This window comes from Hypanus sabinus, chromosome 10, assembly GCF_030144855.1.
Source record: "Hypanus sabinus isolate sHypSab1 chromosome 10, sHypSab1.hap1, whole genome shotgun sequence".
Lineage (NCBI taxonomy): Eukaryota > Metazoa > Chordata > Chondrichthyes > Myliobatiformes > Dasyatidae > Hypanus > Hypanus sabinus.
The window spans coordinates 109114215-109134221 of NC_082715.1; the positions used below are offsets into that span (position 1 = coordinate 109114215).

The 20007-nt window shown below is 40.8% G+C and overlaps 1 protein-coding gene across 3 annotated transcripts in view; it reads right to left on the reverse strand.

Annotated features, from left to right (window-relative positions):
• The window catches only part of enah (ENAH actin regulator), a 313411-nt gene that overhangs the window by 184503 nt on the left and 108901 nt on the right, over positions 1-20007 (reverse strand). Inside the window, exon 2 of one of the 3 annotated variants that reach the window (XM_059982582.1) lies at positions 14367-14522. The exons of the other annotated variants lie outside the window; for them this stretch is intronic. The gene's annotated coding sequence lies outside the window, so the exon portion shown is untranslated. The remainder of the gene's footprint in view (positions 1-14366; positions 14523-20007) is intronic. 3 annotated transcript variants of the gene reach the window in all.

Below are 20007 nucleotides of genomic sequence, written 5' to 3' on the forward strand. Positions count from 1 at the left end.
TGCCTGATCGATCTGTTGACTTCCTCCAGCATTCTGAGTGTTGCTGCTGATTCCATCATCTGCTGTCTTTTTTTAAATCTCCATGGACAATGGATATTTTCATTAACATTCACAACTTCAAAGCCAAAACCCCTCTTTTTTGCGTCAGTTAGCCGAGCATCGGTTACTTGGAAATTACTGGAATTCATTCTAAAATCATTGCAATTAAGCAGTCAGTGTACTATGTTCTTTATTTGATAAATTTATTAGCGTTCAAGGTATGAAACTTCCATGACGGATGGGGGGGGGGGGGTATCAGCAGCAGATGTGGTGTATTTGGTTTTGGAAACAGCATTTGATAAGACTCCACTTAAAGATCACAGCATAGGATAAGAGCTGGTGGTAATGGTGACAAAAGACTGGTTACAAAATTTACAGGTCATTGTCAGGTTAGCAAGCTGCAACAAGCTGTGTCATAGGAATCCACACTATGGCCTCAATCATTTGCAAAACTTCTAGTGACTTCGATGAAAAAAGACACAAGTAGATAGTGGTAAAGGTGACATATAGCATATTGCCTTCACCAGTCAGGCCATTAAATAGACAAGTTGGCAAGTCACAATGCAGCTGTATAAAACTTTGAGTGGGAGTACTGAGTACCGTTTGGAATACTGAGTGCAGCTCTGGTTACCACGTGCCAGAAAGGGTGTGGAGACTTTGAAGAGGGTGCAAAAAAGGTTTATTAAATGAAAGGGTATCAGCCACCAGGAGAGGTTAGACAAGTTTGCATTGTGCTTTCTGGACAGCTAGAAGCTGAGGGTTAACACAAAAGAAGTACGTAAAAGAACATAAAATTAGAACTAGGAGAGATAGAATATTTTCCCCCAGGGTGGAAACATCAAATACTGGAGGACATATAGATTTAAGACCAGAGGAAAAATCTTGAGAAGATTTATAAGGCAAGTTGTTTACAAAGAATGGTAAACTCCTGGAACATGATGGCCAGGTGATATAGTGGAGGAGGAAAGTAGGATAGTAAAATTTAAGAGACATTTAGATAAAACCATGAACTGGCTAGTCAAGAAGGGATACAGACTACGTGCAAGCAGATGGGATCATTTGAAATTGGCATCATAACGGACACAGACATCATGAACTGAAGCACCTGCTCCTGCAATGCTCGACAGTATTTTCTATGCAACCAAGCATATTGTCATCAAAATATAAGAGGAGCCATCTTGATGACAGTCTACCATGAGAGGAGTTGGAGTGAGTGGGCAAAAGTTTAACAGAGCAGCCTCAAAAGGTCACATGGCCACCTCCTGCTCCTTAAATTGTGGCCTTCACAATTTACAAATTCCAGAATCCCATTTGCTGACTAAGTACATCAGCATTTTTCTTTATTTCAAGGATGTACACACATGCTGCCAGGTCCCTCTATTTCCCTACAGAAAACCCATTTAGTCTATTCTCTCTCCCCCTAATGGAAACAGTACTTAGTAACATTCCCAGTATATACTCGAAATGCAACCTTACTATTTTTGAACAAAATTCCATCCTGCAATCTGGTGTTTGCTGTCTACAAGTCTCTAGGTACTTTGCAGTAGACATGGCACTAATTGTAGTAATCTGTCAGCCTGTCACTGTTCAAACACAATGCTAAATTTAAGTCAAAGGCTAGCAGCTGCAGTGGGATTCCTTGTGAGAACTGTACATACAGCAATTCAATTTAATTCTCCCATTCTAGGTCAACCATATTTACTGATGAACCAAATCAGCTGAAAGCTGTGAGTAATGTTCTGAACTCTCTGATGAATTGAAGATCATAAAAGCCCATTCGAGAGTTACTGCAAATACTTGCAGAACACACTATAATCTGAAATTTTTTTGTCATAACAAATGCTTCATGTTTTTATCTGAAATGGAATATATTTAAAATAGATATCAAAATATTTGATTCACTGCACACCAATTCTGCCAACAAACTAAAGAATTGCACTTTATCAATACTTTTTTTCTTGGAAGACAGAAAATGTATAGGATCAGCCAAATCGTTTACACAATAAAAGGTAGGCCCTGGAGGACAACGGTATCTGGGGTACAAGTACATAGTTCTCTGAAGGTCATGACACTGGTCAACCAGTGGTTTGATACACTTGCCTTTATTTGTTTACAGACAGACAGAATTGATCCTGAGGGAAATTAGGTTTCATTACAGCCGCACCAAGAATAGTGAAGAAATATAGCAATATAAAACCATAAATAATTAAATAATAATAAGTTAATCATGCCAAGTGGAAATAAGTCCAAGACCAGCCTATTGGCTCAGGGTGTCTGACACTCCTAGGGAGGAGTTGTAAAGTTTGATGGCCACCAGTAGGAATGACTTTCTATGCCGCTCAGTGTTACATCTCGGTGGAATGAGTCTCTGGCTGAATGTACTCCTGTGCCTAACCCGTACATTACGGAGTGGATGGGAGTCACTGTCCAAGATGGCATGCAACTTGGACAGCATCCTCTTTTCAGACACCACCCTCAGAGAGTCCAGACATTAAATACTGGAATTGAGGTGCATGCTGTAATTATACAAATCATTGGTAAGACCAATGGAGTATTGTGTGTAAAAATGATCGACAAGGATGTTACAGGGATTGGAAGGGTTAAGTTATAACGAAAGGATGGATAGGCTGGGACATTTTCTCCTGGAACATTTGAGATTGAGGGATGATTGTATTGAGGGGCACAGAAAAGGTGGGTTGTTTAGTCTTTTTTCCCCGAGGGTAGACAACTGAAATCAGCTGAGAGGGGAAATATTTAAAAAGGGGGTAGGGAAAGAGGTGTTCCACACAAGGGTAGTATGTGGAACAAGTAGTATAGGAAGATACAATTACAATATTTAGAAACAAAAACACACACAAAATGCTGGTGGAACACAGCAGGCCAGGCAGCAGCTATAAGGAGAAGCACCGTCGACATTTTGGACCAAGACCCTTCGTCAGGACAAATTTTTAGAAACAAATTTGGTTAGGTACAAGGATTGATCAAGTTTAGAAGGATATAGGTCAAATGCTGGCAAATGGGATAGTGAGGATAAGCATTTAGTTAGAATGAATGAGTCAGATCAAAGAACCTCTTTCCATGCTAAATGATATGCTGAATCTACTATAGATTAAGACCTAAGGTACTGTACCATCCTCAGCTATGCCCATTTCCTACCTCATGTATGACAGCAGATATTATTGTAAAGTCTAAAAAAGAGAAAAATATGAATTAGGTAAATTGGGAGATGTCATTAGTAAAACTAGTCATGTATTTATAAATGTTGTTATAAAGAAAACAAATAAAGTTAGATCTGATGGCATAGGAGATAATATGCTCACATACACTGAAATTTAGCAGATAAACAAATCTGTCATTTTGGCTGTCTGTGACCAGTCAAGTACTGCAGAGATCAGTGCATGTTCCCCAACTGCTGACACTGTCTGTCAACAATATGGCCAAACAGATCAAAAGTAACATTTCTGAGTTTGCAGACTGTACAACACAAAAAGGGAAGGCAAGTAATGATAAAAATGCAACCAAGCTTTCCAGAGAATACAGTCAATGCAAATGGACAATAACTTGGCAGGTGGAACACAGAAGGAGAAACAAATATGCTGAATATTTTTAAAATGAGAGAACAGAAAACACTGATGTTCAAAGGGTATGTGTGAGCTTTTGTACAGAAGTTATTGAAAGTTAACACTGGGGTGCAGCTGACACTTAAGTTAAATAATACACTGCAAGAGGATTTGGATCAGAGTATCAATGATCTCTATGGCTACAATTATCCTTTGTTTTGGCAAGACCACACATGGAATATTTCATACAATTTTTGGGCATTTATCCCATAAAAGATACTCCTACTTTGAAGGTGCACACAAAAATTCATGGGCCAGTTCCTGGGATGGCAGGTCTGTCATGAGCAGGGTCCTATTATAGTTCTTCAACCATTGTTGCAATTATTACAAGGAAGGCAAACTAAGAATCAGGTTATTATCACTGACAAGTTGTGAAATTTGTTATTTTTGCAGCAGTAGTGGGAAAAAAATTACAAATAAATAATGCAAAAAGGAAGTAGCGATGTTGTGTTCATGGGCCGTTCAGAAATTTCATGGTGACGGGGAAGAAGCTGTTTCGAAGATTTTGAGTATGGGTGTTCAGGCTCCAGTACCTCCTGGTAGTATTAACAAGAGGGCATGTCACAGATGGTGAGTGTCCTTAATGATAGATGCTGCCTTCTTGAGGCACTGTTTTTGAAGATGCCCTCGATGATGTTGGTGGTGGTTTGGGGGGGGAGAGGGTTGCCCATGATGGAACTGATTGAGTTTACAGCCCTCTACAACCTCTTTTCATTCTGCACATTGGAGGTTTCACACCAGGCAGTAATGCAACCAGTCAGAACGCTCTCCATCATGCACTTGTGGAAATTGGTGATATACCAAATCTGCTCAGTCCTAATGAAGTTGAGCTGCTAGCATGCCTCTTTCTTTATTGTGTTGGGTCCAGGGGAGATTCTGAGATGTTGACACCAAGGAACCTGAAGCTATTCACTCATTCCACAATGGACTCCTCAATGAAGACAGCGATGTCTTCTCACAACTTCCACAAGTCAATTTCTTGGTCTTGCTGACATTAACAAGGTTGCTGTTGTGACAGCACTTAACCAGCTAATCTATCTCATTCTTGCAAAACTTCTTGTCACCATCTACGGTTCTGTTAACAACAGTGGTGTCATCAGCAAACTTACAGATGACATTTGAGCTGTACCTAGCCACACAGCCACAGCTGTTGTGGAGCCAAATGTGTCTCTAACTTCACATGAAATTGCCGTTTCAATCTCAGGATAGCCTTCTGTAGGTCGTATCTGGACCTCTCATAGGATTCCAGATCACTGGTCTTTAACATCAGAGTTCTAACCCTCAACAGACTGCAAAACACCTGGTCCATCCATGGCTTTACATTCAGGAAGATAGGGTATGTCTTCAAAAGTACAGATTTCAGAAGGCTTAATAAAGTCAATGACAGACGTAGCAAATTCAGTCAGATCCAAAGACAAATGCCTCAATATGGTTCAGTCACACTGATTCAAAGCAATCCTGTAAACACTCAACATCCCTTGACCATACCTTCACAGTCCTCCCTACTGATGTTATGGTTCCCAGTCTCTACTTATATGCTGGACACAGCTAGGGAGATCAGACTTGCCAAGTGTGGGTGTGGGGTAGCACAGTATACATTCTTGATGGTGGGAAAGCAGTGATTAAGCGCGTTGGCTCCTCCAACTACACAGGTGACATGTTGGTAGAAATTCGTCAGAGACATCTAGTTAGCCTGACTGAGGACCTCCACAATGATTGCATCTGTATTGCATTTTCAGTGCCCTTACAACATTATGAAGATTTTGGAGCCACTGAATATGTAGCTCTAGCCTTCACGGACAATCCACAAACACAAAGGCTAGTTTGCTCCACTAATACCAGGTCTGAAGACCTAAATTACCAGAATTCTATTTAACCTCTGCCTCTACACCATCTGTGAAAGGAGGTTTCAATGACCTCATCTCTCATTCATAGCACAATAATCTGATGAAAATTGAAATCAAGTCAGCAAAGCAACTCAAAACATTTTCCAACATTTAGAGCTACATAAATGCATGCTGTTCTTTTTCTCTACACAAATGTGCAACTGATAAGTACATAGTAATGTCCTACTGAAAGCACCCAGGTAACTTCCAAACAGTATGTATTTTGTCTTCATTCAAAGGAATAAAAGTAAACTGGATTGCATAAGAATTTACCTTCTTTTGTTCAAGTAGCAGCACGTGATCACTTATTCTTTTATCAATAGATCAAAAGCAATCCGCAACAGCAAATTAGCTTTTGTGCTCAAACCTCAAGTGTTTGACTTGAACTTCAAAATATCTGACGAGGGAAAACCACTGAACCAAACTGACTTTCTTCCTTCTAGCAGAATGCTAATCAAATTATTTTGGAATACAATAAAACTAATTTCAGCCATTGCGAAATAGAAAAGAGAATTCCAACAGATTAGAAAATAATCATACTGATTAGTTAAATGATAGGCAACTATCAACTTGTATTATGTTACATCCTACCCGAAATAGAATACGGTTTAAAATTTCCTCATTACTACATACTACCTACAGGAAACACCACATGGCCATTTTCACAAAGCAATAAAAATAACCTTGGATATGGAGGCAAAAGGATAGTTGGCATTTCAAGTGGAGATACTGCATCAAGACTTCCTTCACAGATGATGCACAATCCACTGAAGTCTTTGACAAATGTATTTTTTGATCCAGGATCCAGCATCTACAGACTTTCATCTCCCATTTTCATAGCAACTTTTTTCTCACCCTTTCAGTGCTTCCAGTCTCCACTAGTCCAGTTTTGGCACAAGTACAAGCAGTTAAAACATGAAAATTACACAATTAACCAAGATTTCTACTGTTAGTACATTTTAAAAGCATAAATGACTGAAGACACTAAAGTACTTTAAAACAGGATGTGTCCTGATTATAGATCATTCAAGACAAAAATGAGAAGAAATTTCTTCACCCAAAGCAGGAGGAAATTTTTGGACTTTATAACCAAAGGTGCCCTGGAGGTTCACTCACTGAGCAATTTCAAGATGGTGGTGGGTAGAATTTTAAATTTCAAGGGAAAATGAGGTCAATGACAGAGCAAGCACAAAGAGTCAAATGACTTACTGCTGCTTATACATCTTGTCTGTTTTATGTGGACAGTTAACTGAGTTTCTCAAGATCAATGTCCCTGAATGTCAGGATGAAGTACTCGATACTTTCTGAAGAGAAGCATGATCTTGTATCTCAATCTTAATACAGTCGAGAAACAGAACATTAGTCCCATCATGTCCATGCTGACAATTAAGTACTCATCTAAACTAATCCTACATACGAGAACTTTGTCCATAGCCTTATATACCTTTATGATTTAAGTACAGTAGTCATCTTGATACCATTTTGTTAATGTGAGTGTATCTGCCTTCAACACCCCCTCAGCAGTGTGCTCCAAAACCTTCTGGGTTCTGGAGAAAAACATCTTTCCTCAGATCCACTCTAATCTTATTCCTATTCTCAAATCCAATCTCTCATGTTAAGACACGTGTATAGGGACAACGTTACAGACAAAAGGAAAACCTCCTTGGTTTCCATCTTTCATGTTAGATGTGGGAGTTTTGCATGCATTCAGCTGCAACTGGATGACCAACAGCACATTCAGGAAAAGGAGGTGGTAACAGATTAGAGCTACAGGAAGGTAGAATCCCTAGTTGCAGCAGGTAGGTAGCTAGGTGACTATCATGTCAGGGAAAGAGAGTAGGCAGGCAGTACAAAGGAACCCTGTGGCCATTTCCCTCAATTACAGGTATATGGCTTTGGACACTTGGGGGTGGGGGGGGGGGGGGGTTGTGGTGGAACAACTGATCAGGAGAAAGCCACAGTGACCAAATCTCTGGAACTGAGCCTGGCTCTATGGCTCAGTAGAGAAGGTGGGGGGGTGGGGGGGGGAGGAGAGAGAACAGGAGTGCGGTGGTGATAGGGAATTCAACAATTAGGGAATAGGCAGGAGATTCTGTGACCTTAAGAGGCTCTAGGATGATATGCCACCTCCCAGGTACTAGAGTTAAGGACATCTCAGATTGGGACCACCACATTCTGAAGGGGTAGGATGACCAGCAGTTGTGGTATATATTGGTACCAATAACAAGACCATAAGACATAGGAGCAGAACTAGGCCATCTGGCTGATCAAGTCGGCTCCGCTATTCAATCATGGCTGATCCTTTTTTTCTCCCAGGTGTTGCACACAATGACTCTCAAGTCCCTTTCCATCTCAGATTTTTGTATTTTCTCTGTTTAGGAAATAGTCCGCACATTTATTTCTACTGCCAAAGTGCATAATCATGCATTTTCCAACATTGCATTTCATTTGCCACTTTCTTGCCCATTCTCCTAATCTGTTTAAGCCCTTCTGCATCCTACCTGTTTCCTCAACATGACCTGCCTCTCCACCAACCTTCAGATCGCTGGCAAACTTGGCAACAATGCCATCAATTCCATTATCTAAATCATTTATATATAGCATAAAAAAGAAATGGTCCCAACACCAACCCTGCAGAACACTACTAGTCACTGGCAGCCAGCCAGAAAAGGATTCTCTTCGGCAGAAAAAGGAATGAGATCCTGAAGAGAGAATGTACATAGCTAAGTCAGAAGTTGAAATGCAGGACCTCAAGGGTGATCATCTCTGGATTGCTGCCTGAGTCACACACTAGTAAGGGTAAGAACAAGATGATGTAGCAGATGAATGTGTCATTAAGGAATTGGTGCAGGGGGCAGGATTTCAGATTTTTTAGATCAGTGCAATCTTTTCTGGAGGAAGTATGACACATACAAAGAGAACAGGCTACACTTAAATTTGAGGGGGACTAATGTCCTGACAGACAGATTTGCTAGAGCTGTAGGGAAGGATTTAAACTAGTTCAGCAGGAGAATGGGAACCAGAGTGATAGGTCAGAGGATGAACAGTTGGTATACAGGTAGATGCAGCATGTAGAGAGACTGCAAGGAACGATAAACAGTTGACAGTGCAAAATTGCAGTCAATTGAATGGTTTAAAGTGTGTCCATTTTAATGCAAGTAGTACCAGGAAAAAGGGAGATGAACATAGAGCATGGATCAGTACCTAGAACTACAAAAAAGACTTGGCTGTCACAAGGGCAGGAATATCTGGTCAATCCTGAATCATCCAGGGTTTAGATGTTTAAAAAGGGAGAGGGAGGTCTTCAAGATATTAATGGGGCAAGTATTATCCTTAGCTTTCAAGAACTGGTATCTCGATATAATATTGATAAACACTCTCTTTTCTTCTACTTTAGAGTAAGATAAGCTTGCAAAGCCTACGGGGTTCCCTGGGAGTCAGATTTAAAGGACCATGCAATTTCAAGTTGGTTACAGAGTGCTCCAAAACAGATAGTGTCATATGTCTATGAAAAATTAAACTCCCAGAAATATATGCCCACATCAGGAATGAAAGCCTTGGATAGGGGCATATCTGAATTGTGACAAGACTCACAATGGGATGTGATTTGGGATAATGCTGCTGGTGCTTCGAAAAACCCAAATCATCAGTATATACACTTGAATTTTTGTCATAGAGCATATCCAACACCAAGAATTAGACATTAAATGGGACTGGTTCCTGACCCATATTGCTCATTTTGCCCTCATGGAACCGTTGGCTCTTTTATACACGTTGTATGGAAATGTCCAGGGGTTCTTGGTTTGTGGGGGAAGGTTATCAGTACTCAGAACTAACAAGGGTACAACTACCAGTGGACCCCGCTGTACATCTTCTAAATAATGACTGCCACCTTTCCCTGACAGAAAAAACACAGAAAATCTGGCTGACAGGCCTGACTACAGCTAAGATGATTGTAATCCAGCACTGGAAACCTCCTCATGACATTTCAAGTACTCACTGGCTTCGGAGCTTTTTGGATATTTCTTACCTGGCAAGAGTAAATGATGCACGACCAAACACAATCTTAATGTGGACAAATTTGATATCTAACTTAAAAGATCTTGTTAAAATAGGAATGCTCTGTCTGTGTATGCATTACTATTCAGTTGGTTGGTGGAGGGGAGGGAGGGGGTGGAGAAGGGGTGGGGATGAGGGTTGGGGGTGGCTGGGTTAAACAGTCAAAATGTAATCGGCAACTGGTTGTATTGAATGTAATTTGCTGGTGTTGCAATAAAAATTAGTGATAAAAAAAGGGAAAGGGAGGAATTAAGAGTTGGGGAAATGGCATTGTTAATCAGGCATATATCACAACCGCAGGACAAGAAGACGTCATAAAGGAATTGTCTACTGACTCAGTTTGGGTGGAAGTCAGAAAGAGGAAGAGAACAGTCACTCTACAGGGAGCAATCTATGGACTTCCCCCCCAAACCCAGTTGCAACAGAGACACTGAGGAACAGATTGGGAGGCAGATTTTGGAAAGGTAAAAAAACGATCATTGCTTAGGAAGCACTTGCTGGGGATTTTAGATAAGCTTATCCCATTAAGAAAGGAAAAGATAGTAGGGTGAAGGAACCATGATTGACAAGATGTAGAACACCTTAAAAGTTTAGGAAGCAAAGATCAGTGAGGGCTCTAGAGAGTTATGGGGTAGACAGGAAGAAGATGAATAATGGACTTGGGAAAGGTAAAAGGGGGCATGAGAAGGCATTAGGGAGTAAGGGTAAAGAAAATCCCAAGGAGTTTTACACATATGTGAAGAACAGGAGGATAACCAGAGTGAGGATAGGATCCATCAGAGATCAAAGAGAAGATGTACCTAGAGTCAGAACAGCTTGTGCATCCCCCTCCCTCAGAGTATATCTGTTCTTAATTTATGCTCCCCAGTTTTATTTATTTATTTATTTATTTAATTTATAGGTGCAGTGCAGGGTCGGTCCTTCAAGACCCAACCATCTGCTCCTATCCCTCTCCAACACTAAGGTAATGGTCTCTGAAATACTCTCCCCACTAAGAGATCTGACACCTGACCTGGTTCATTCCCCAGCACCAAATACAATATGCCCTCTCCTACAGTCAGCCTGTTTACATATAGAGACAGGAATCCTTCCCGGAAACACCTTACAAATACTTCAAAGGGTTGGCATGAGGTGGTGTCTGAGTTGCCTCCTGGCTCAGCAAGGACAGCACCGCCTTAGCCTGTGGGTTTGATGGTGCAAAGAGAGTGAAGGTCAGTGCATTCAGAGAGGGTAAAGCTTGAGAAGGAGGGCGGAGTGCTGAAGTTGAGACGGCAATATCATCGGCAATTCGAGATTAAAAGATCCAGAGCAGGATGTCCAAAAAGAGGAGAAGGGTTGGAAACTATAGAAGGGGTCAATAGTGCAGGGTGTGGAATTCTTGCCAAAGAAGTGGGCTCTGACATAGAAGTGATGGAAGGAAAAGTTCAGCAGCATGGCAGGCACAGAACTCACTGGAGTGCAGGCAAAGAGGAACAAACATAAGGCCCTTGTTGAGGACTGAAGATTCTGCTTTGGAGAGCGGAAGGTCAGAGCAAAGGGAATGATGGGTTAGTAAGTTTGCAGATGACATGAAGGCTGGTAGAGTTGTGGATATTGTATTAGGTTGTAGGTTACAATAAGATATTGACAAGATACAGAGCTGGGCTAAGAAGTGACACATGGAAAATGTAAAGTGATTCACCCTGGCAGGTCAAATATGAAGGCAGAATACACTAAGCAGGATTCTTAACAGTGTGGAGGAACAGGGATTTCGGGGTCTATGTCCATAAGTTCTTCAAAGTTGTCACATTTACTGATAGGGTTGTTAAGGCGGCTTTTTTGGGGTCTTCTTTAGTCATTAAGTTCAAGAGCCACAAGATAATGTTGCAGCTCTGTAAAACCCTGGTTAGACCATACTTGCAATATTGTGTTTAGTTCCAGATGCCCAATTATAGGAAAAATGTGGAAGCTATAGAGAGGGTGCAGAGGAAACTTAACAGGACGCTGCCTGAATCAGAGAGCATGTGTAATAAGGCTAGGTTGAGTAAGCTATGGATTCTTTATTTGGAGTGAAGGAAGATGAGAGGTGATTGATAGAGGTGTACAAGATGATAAGAAGCATTGATAGATAGAGTGAACACCAAACACCTTTTACCCCAGGGCAGAGAAAGCTAATGCGAGGGGGCATACCAAGGTGATTGGAGGAAAGTGTAAGGAGGGAATGCCAGAGGCAAATTTACTTTACACAGAGTTGTGGATATATGGTACACCCTGCCAGGAATGGTGGTAAACGCAGATACGTTAGGAACATTTAAGGAACTCTTAAATAGGCACATGATAGACAGAAGAGTGCAGGGCTATGTAGGAAGGAAGCATTAATTTTAGAGTAGGTTATAGGGTCAGCACCACATTGTGGGCCAAAGGGCCTCTATTATGCTGTAGTGTTCTGTTCCATGAAAACAAAAGCAGTCTGTTCATCCTATCATAACTGAAGTATATGCATCCATGCAAATCTGTTCTGCGCTTTTCTAATGCCATCATGTACCCCCTAGAGTGTGCTAAGCAGAAATGCACAAAGTTGTCCAGCTGCAGATAATATTCCCTGCTCCAGCTAATGAAGGCTGTGTCCCTTCCTAACAACCTTATGGGTGACTGAATGGCTGGTTTTGTGGCTAAGTTTATGAATGATACAAAGATAGCTGGAGGGATAAGTTGAGCTGAGGAAGCAAGAAATCTGCAGGACTTGGACAGATTAGGAGAACGGTCAAAGTAGTAGCAGATGGAACACGGTGTAGTAAAGTGCAAGGGCATGCACTCTGGTGGAAAGAAAAAAGGTGTAGACTACTTTCTAAATGAGGGACAAATTCAGGAAACAGAGTTGCAAAGAAAGTGGGAGTCCTAGTGCAGGATTGTCTAAATGTTGAGTTGGTGGTTAAGAAAGGCAAATGTGATATTAACATTCATCTTGAGAGGACAAGAATATAAAAGCAAGGATGTAATGCTGAAACTTAATAAGGCAATAGCCAGACCACACTTGGAATACTGTGATCAATTTTGGGCCCCAATTCTAAGAAAGTGATGTGCTGGAATTGGAGAGGTCCAGAGATGGTTCAGAGGAATGATACAAGGAATAAAAGAACATATGAGGCGCAGCTGAGGCTTTACTTGCTGGAGTTTGGGAGGATGAGGAGAGCTAAGTGAAACATATTGAAAGGCCAAGATAGAGTGTACATGGAGAGGATGCTTCTATTAGTGGAATAGTCTAGGATCAGAGGGCACAGCCTCAGAATAGAAGGATATTCTAGAACAGAAATGAACAAGGATAAATTTCTTCAGCCAAAAGCTGGTCAGTATGGAATTTATTGCCACAGGCAGCTGTGGGGGCCAAGTCTTTGGGTATATTTAAAGTGGAGGTTGATAAGATTATTCACAAGAAAGGCGGGTAAATGGAATTTAGAGAGAAAATAAATCAACCACAATTGAATGGTGAAGTAAAACTGATGGGCTGAATACCATAATTCTGCTATGTTTTATTATGGTGTTATGGTCTTACCCACTCTCTGCTACCACCTTTATGAATCCCTCTTTTCTTAATCTTAAGGCCTCTAATATTCATTTTGTGTCCTAATCTTACTAGCCCTGCCAAAATGCATCACCTCACACTTATCAAGCATGTTTTTCCCATCTTATCAAGTCATCAACATTGTCCACTGATCTGAGACTCGCCCGTTGCTATCAAAGCCACCAATACTCATGTCATCTTTGAGCTTATGAATCATCACATATATTCAAATTGTTAATACATATTACAGTCCCAGTACCAATCTGTGGTACAAGTCAAGTTGTAGGATTCTGATTACAAAAACAATCCACTGGCACCGTCATTGAACAAGGATGCTGTTCATGGAAGGACACCACAGAGGAAACCACTGCTCTCAAAAAAAAACATTGCTGCATGTTTCAACTTCACAAAAGATCACCTGGATTTTCAACAACACTTCAGAGACAATGTTCTGCGGACAATCGAGACAAAAGTTGAACTTTTTTGTATAAATGCATGCCACTATGTTTGGAGGAAAAAGGTTGCACACCAACACCAAAACATCATCCCGATTGTGAAGCATGGAAGGAGCATCATGGTTTGGGCTGCTTTGCTGCATCAGGGCCTGGACATCTTGTAATCGTTCAGGGAACAATGAATTCAAAATTGTATTCAGGCATTTTATAGGAGAATGTCAGAGCAGTGGTTCATCACTGCGGCGCAGTAGCATTGTGGTTAGTACAACACTTTACAGTAGAGGTGACCCAGGTTCAATTTCTGCTGCGCCTGTAAGGAGTTTGTACGTTCTTTCTGTGACCGCATGTGTTTCCTATGGGTGCTCTGGTTTCCTCCCATATTGGCAAGTTAATAGATCATTCTAAGTTGTTACGTAATTAGGCTAGGATAAAATCAGGGGATTATTGGGTGGCCCGGCTCAAAGGGCCAGAAGTGTCTACTCCACACTGTACATCAATAAATAAATAAATTACCTGAAGCTTAATCGAAGACAATGATCCAAAACACAAGAGGAAATCAACAAAAGAATGGCTTCAAAAGAAGAAAATTCAGCCTGGACAATGATTAAGCAGTGGATTCCATAAAGACATGAAAAGTACATTTGTTTGTGTGTTATTAGTGCAGGCAAATTGTGTTTCCTACTGTTGTGATTTAGATTAAGATCAGACCATATTTTATGAGTAATTAACACAGAAAACCAGGCAATTGCAAGATGATTTCTCTTACTGTTGACTGATGAACACTCAGGTCTTTAGAAATGCTTTTGTAGCCTTTTCCAGCTTCATGCATCTCTACAATTCTTCTTCCAAGATCCTCTGTTTGATCGATGCATGGTGCACACTTACAGATCTTTCTCAAGAGCAGGCTCTGTCAGTGACCTGACTGAAACATACAAAAACATAATTCTACAGCGTATTACAGGCTCTTTGGCCCACAATGTTGTGCCAACCATAAAACCTACTCTAGGAACAGCTTAGAATTTCTCTACCACATAGCCCTCTATTTTTCTAAGCTCCATGTACTGTGTGGTCTCTGAAGACCTAACCTGGTCCCAACATATTGATGTAGTGATAAAGAAGGCAAGACAGCGACTATACTTCATTAGGAGTTTGAAGAGATTTGGTATGTCAATAAATACACTCAAAAACTTCTATAGATGTACTGTGGAGAGCATACTGACAGGCTGCATCACTGCCTGGTAATGGGGAGGCTACTGCAGAAGAAGGTGCAGAGAGTTGTAAAATTAGTCGGCTCCATCTTGGGTACTAACCTACAAAGTACCAGCCAACATCTTAAAGGGGCGGTGTCACAAAAAGGCAAGAACCTCCACCACCCTTTTCTCACTGTTACCATCAAGTAGGAGGTACAGAAGCCTGAAGGCACACAGTCAACAATTCAGAAACCGCTTCTTCCCCACTGCCATCCGATTCCTAAATGGACACTGAACCCTTGAACACTACCTCATTTTTTAAAAAAGTATATATTATTTCTGTTTTTGCATGATTTTTAATCTATTCAATATACGCATACTGTAATTGATTTAGCTATTTACTTATTATTATATTTTGTTTTTTTCTTTTATATTATGTATTGCATTGAACTGCTGCTGCTAAGTTAACAAATTTCATGACACATGCCGGTGATAATAAACCTGATTCTGAATTGCTCAAATGGTGCTCAGTATTGACGATAAGTAGTACAATTGTATGTTACTAATTTAGGCATACAGTGTTTGTCTATTATTATTGTGACTTGGATACAGATCAGACCACATTTTATAAGCAATGCAGAAAAACAGGTAATGACAAAGGGTTCACAAACTTTTTCTTGCAACTGTACACCTACTTGGACACTTAAATTTGACTTTGAGATCTGAAAGCTTCCAGCATTTTCTATTTTATCCAAGTATGTATATTTAATACAACCTTGAGATCTATCTCCTTACAGGCAGCCACAAAATAAAGAAGCCCAATAGAACCCATTTAAAAAAGACTATCAAACACCAATGTGCAGAGGAAAAACAAATAAAAGTAAATAAAATTTAGAACTGAGGTTTATAACAGTGAGTCTACACCGCAGCCGATCCAGGAGCCCACTAGTTGCAGGCCACGGCCCCAGTTCAATGCAGAGACTAGTAAATCTTGTGGAGCAGCGAAATGAATGCCATCTTCTGCCTCCAGCCCTCTTTGACCTTTTCAACCTGGTCCAGCGCTTAAATCACCCAAACCCAAGGCTGTTTCTTGCTCTTGGGCCGAGGCCCTGCCGCCTCAATACACAGGTCTCCTTGATTTACCCAATAGCTGATCTTTCCAATTCGGGCCAGTACTTAAACTGATTAAACCTCAGAGCTCCCCTGGCTGAGGCCCCACAACCTTGACCCTATATCACTGCCATTCATCTTGCCTTGGTTCTGCCACATTGAATCAACTCCAAGTCCACTCCAGCAATGGCCAACTATTGGCTCATTCCTTACACCCGAGCCCAAGCCCCTCCACCTCTATTTGACCCAAACACACCACGTCACAACCACCCTGCACCTTCAAGACTTCAGCTCACACCACAAAAATGCTCGGTTGTACTGGCAGATCAACAGTTCAACTCCAAAAGGGAAGTTACAGGCTACTGATTGCAATGATCGTATCCAATAAAAAGTATTATTAATACAGCAATTTTTTGTTTTGTTTGTTACCAGCAAGAAGTCGCTGTACTTCACGAGCACCACCTTAAACCAGAATGAAATCTTACATGTGCAAAAATACTGCTGTTTCAAGGACAAATAAAGAGAGGATGGAGATTGATGTCTTTCAACCATATGCTTCAAGTTGAAATCCAAATTAACCTGCACAGGAAATGATATATTTTTTTAAAAACAGCTATGCACAGGAAGTCATATTCAAATAAAATGAACTGTCTACAAAACAAACTGTGCCTCTAGATACCACAACATTATCCAATAGAAGTTACATTACTCAGTACTCAAAGCACAAATCATCAGCTGCAACTATATTTATTAAGAAATTTTCCAGCTCAACTCCTGTCCTCATACAAGACTCATGATAGTGATGAACAGGAAGCCTCGAAGTTTTTTTTAAATAAGCTTTACATTTACATCCTAGAATTATATATGCAGTCTGGTCACCATATTATATGATTTTGCATAAGGATTTTACCAAGGCTTGGGGGGTCCTGAGTTATGAGGAACTGGTTGTGGTTGTTTTCCCTGGACGAATGAAGGATGAATGAATGATGGATGAGTGACCTTACAGAGGTAGAAAATGATAAGGGGCATGGATAGTCTTCTTCCCCCAGACTAGGGGAGTATAAAACTAGAATACATAGGTTAAAATTTAGAGAGGAATGATTAAAGAGGACTTGAGAGAAAACTTTTTCACACTAGATGCCGTGTTTATGGAATAAGCAAGCTGCCTGAGAAAGTACAGTTTGTAGAGACAGGAACAATTACAACACTTAAAAGGACAGGAAAATGGATAGGAAAGGTTTAAGGAATACGAGTCTAACATGAGCAAATGGGACTAGCTCAGACAGGCAAACTGGCCTGCATGAACAAATTTACCCAAATGCATGTTTCTGTGGTGTTTGACCATGCACTTGGTTTGAAATCGTGCTAAGTATAACCGTAGGTTACTCATCACATTCAGCTGCCCTTTGAATTATGCAGGGCAGATCCAGACTACTTTGCCAGTTTACGAAAAGAAACAAAACTGCTCCAGCACAGAACTCAATCCATTGAATCAATGCCAAATGCAACTTTGATCCCATTTCACTGCTCTTTTACAAAACCTGAAATTATTCACTAATTGACTGACAATCCAATTCCTTTGAGGTCACTAATTAACTTGTTTCTGCCATCATTATTTTCAGATCTTCAGCAAGAAAAAATACTCATACCTGCCTTGTACAGAGACCAGTGCAACGGCCGTTTGGGTAATGGAAATTTGCCCTTATAGATATCACAAATTTCGACCAAAATAACTGAGAAACAAAAAAAATTGCCTCTCAAAACTGCAAAACAGGAAATAAACAAAAGCTTTTGTTCAACTCATTTCTTGACAAACATGGAAGGCATAGCCTTCTATTATTGAAAAATCATGATATGGGCTGATTTCTAGGTTCCACCCCGTTCCCCGTAATGCAGTGGTCACTTGTAATTTTCATTCAAAATTTTAAATCTGTCCTTTGGACCTTCAGCTACGAATGGGTACATCATCCCATGATATATCCATATCAATCATGCTCTCATACTTCTCCATCTCATTTGTTCTTTGCATCACAGTGAACTAATCTAGCGAATATTGATATCTCTTATGCCTAGAACTGTTCTCGTCAAGATATCGTCTCTTAGACCTTTATATCCTTCCAAAGTTATCATGACCAATATCAGAGAAGCACTATCTGGGATCTAACCAATGTTTGGACAAGTTCAGTGTAATATCCCTACTTGTGTACTCTCTCAATTATTCATCCCAAGATCTCATACCCTTTGTTAACCACTTTTCAGGGTTTATGCTCATTGATTAAGCAATTCTAGAGTGTATTTATGATTCTAAAACAGGGAAGCAAATTAGGCCACAAACAGTAACAACACAAACATTCAAGAAATGACTCTATCCTCTTGCTCCTTGTCCACTCCCTTTACACCCAAATCTAAGGCAACTCTCATCCCCATCACTATTTTGACAATTTCCAGTTGCTTGGCCCCAACTGTTTTATTTTTACCTTGTACCCCCAGTCTCTCTGTACCTCTATTTTCCCATTAGGAAAGTCTTAAGAATCTCTGCAGTTTTCTAGAATAGTGGCCCAACCAGTTCCCCTCCACTAACACCCTCAACTGTCTGATAGACTTATTCTTACCCTCAACAACCTCCCTTTTCCTTCTTTACATTTCCTGCAGATTAAATAGACCCCCAATACATCTGTCCTTTGTTAGCTTACTGTAACAGCTTTGTTCCAAACCTACTCTGGTAACACATTGGAACCTGTCAATTTTATCACCTGTGCCATCAACTTTCACACTTTCCTAAAATTCACCCAGACTCTTCTTTTTCTGGATCTCTCCATCTCTTTCTCAGGAAACAAACTAACCATTATTATCTACTATACACCCATGGCCTCTCACAGTTACCTTGACTGCACTATTTTCTCCCACCCTCTCTGCTGTAACATGTACCAGTCTGTTTTGCAATTTCTCCATTCCTGCAACAGCTATTAGTCTGTTCTCAGACTTCTGAAATGTAGTCCTTCTGGAACCTTTACGGGTATTTTGTCCATTTTATGAACAGTTGCACCCATCTCACCCACTCCCCAGACAGAAGTGTTCCCTCGGTCTTCAGATTTCAGTGCACTACCTCCAGAATCCAGCATTTCATGATTTCTGCCAGCACTGTTACGATCCCAGGGACCAATCTCTCCACATCTCCCTGGTCCACTCATCCCTTCCCACCCACCCCTCCCACTGCAATAATAGGTTGCACTTCTCAATACAGCTCCTCCCTTGCCACTACCTAAGGACCTAACAGTCATCCCTGGGAGGCAGTTTTAGTACAATGCTTCCAAATTGGTCTATTACATTCAGAACTCATAATGTGACCTCTTCTAGATTGTTAAAGCCAAATGTAGATAAGGCAGCTGCTTTGTTGAACACCTGTGCTGAGTCCACAACTGTATGTCATTGCAATAGCCCTTCTAGTTCTAACAATGTGTCCTCAGCCTTCACCACTGACAGAGTCATAGAGAAGAACAGCACAGAAATAGGCCAAAACCATTTAAACTGCCTATCCCATTGATCTGTACCAGGACAACAGCCCTCCAAGTCCTTACTATTCATGTACCTATCCAAACTTCTCTTATACACTGAAATCAAGCTGACATGCAACACTTCTGCTGGCAGCTCATTCCACACTCTCACAACCCTCTGAGTGAAGAAGTTTCCATTCATATTCCCTTAACCTTCTCAAAGGTTCAGAGGTTTATTTATTACCAAAGTATACAACTCTGAACTACTTCAATTCTCCAGGTAGCCATGAAAAAAAAGGAAGGCAGCACGATCATCAACCCCCAAATCACTCCTTCTGCACAAAAACCAAGCAAAACGATTCCCGAATTGAATGGCTTGTCATATGAAGAGAGCTCCAAGCCTGACATCACTAGAATTCAGAAGAATTAAGGGTGATCTATTGAAAGGCCCTGATAGAAGAGGATGTGTCCTATGGTGAGAGAGTCCAAGACCAGAGGACACAGCCTCAGAATAGACAGGCATCCTTTTAGAATGGAGATGAGGAGGAATTTCTTTAGCCAGAGAGTGGTGAATCTGTGGAATTCTTCACCACAGACAGCTGTGGATGTCAAG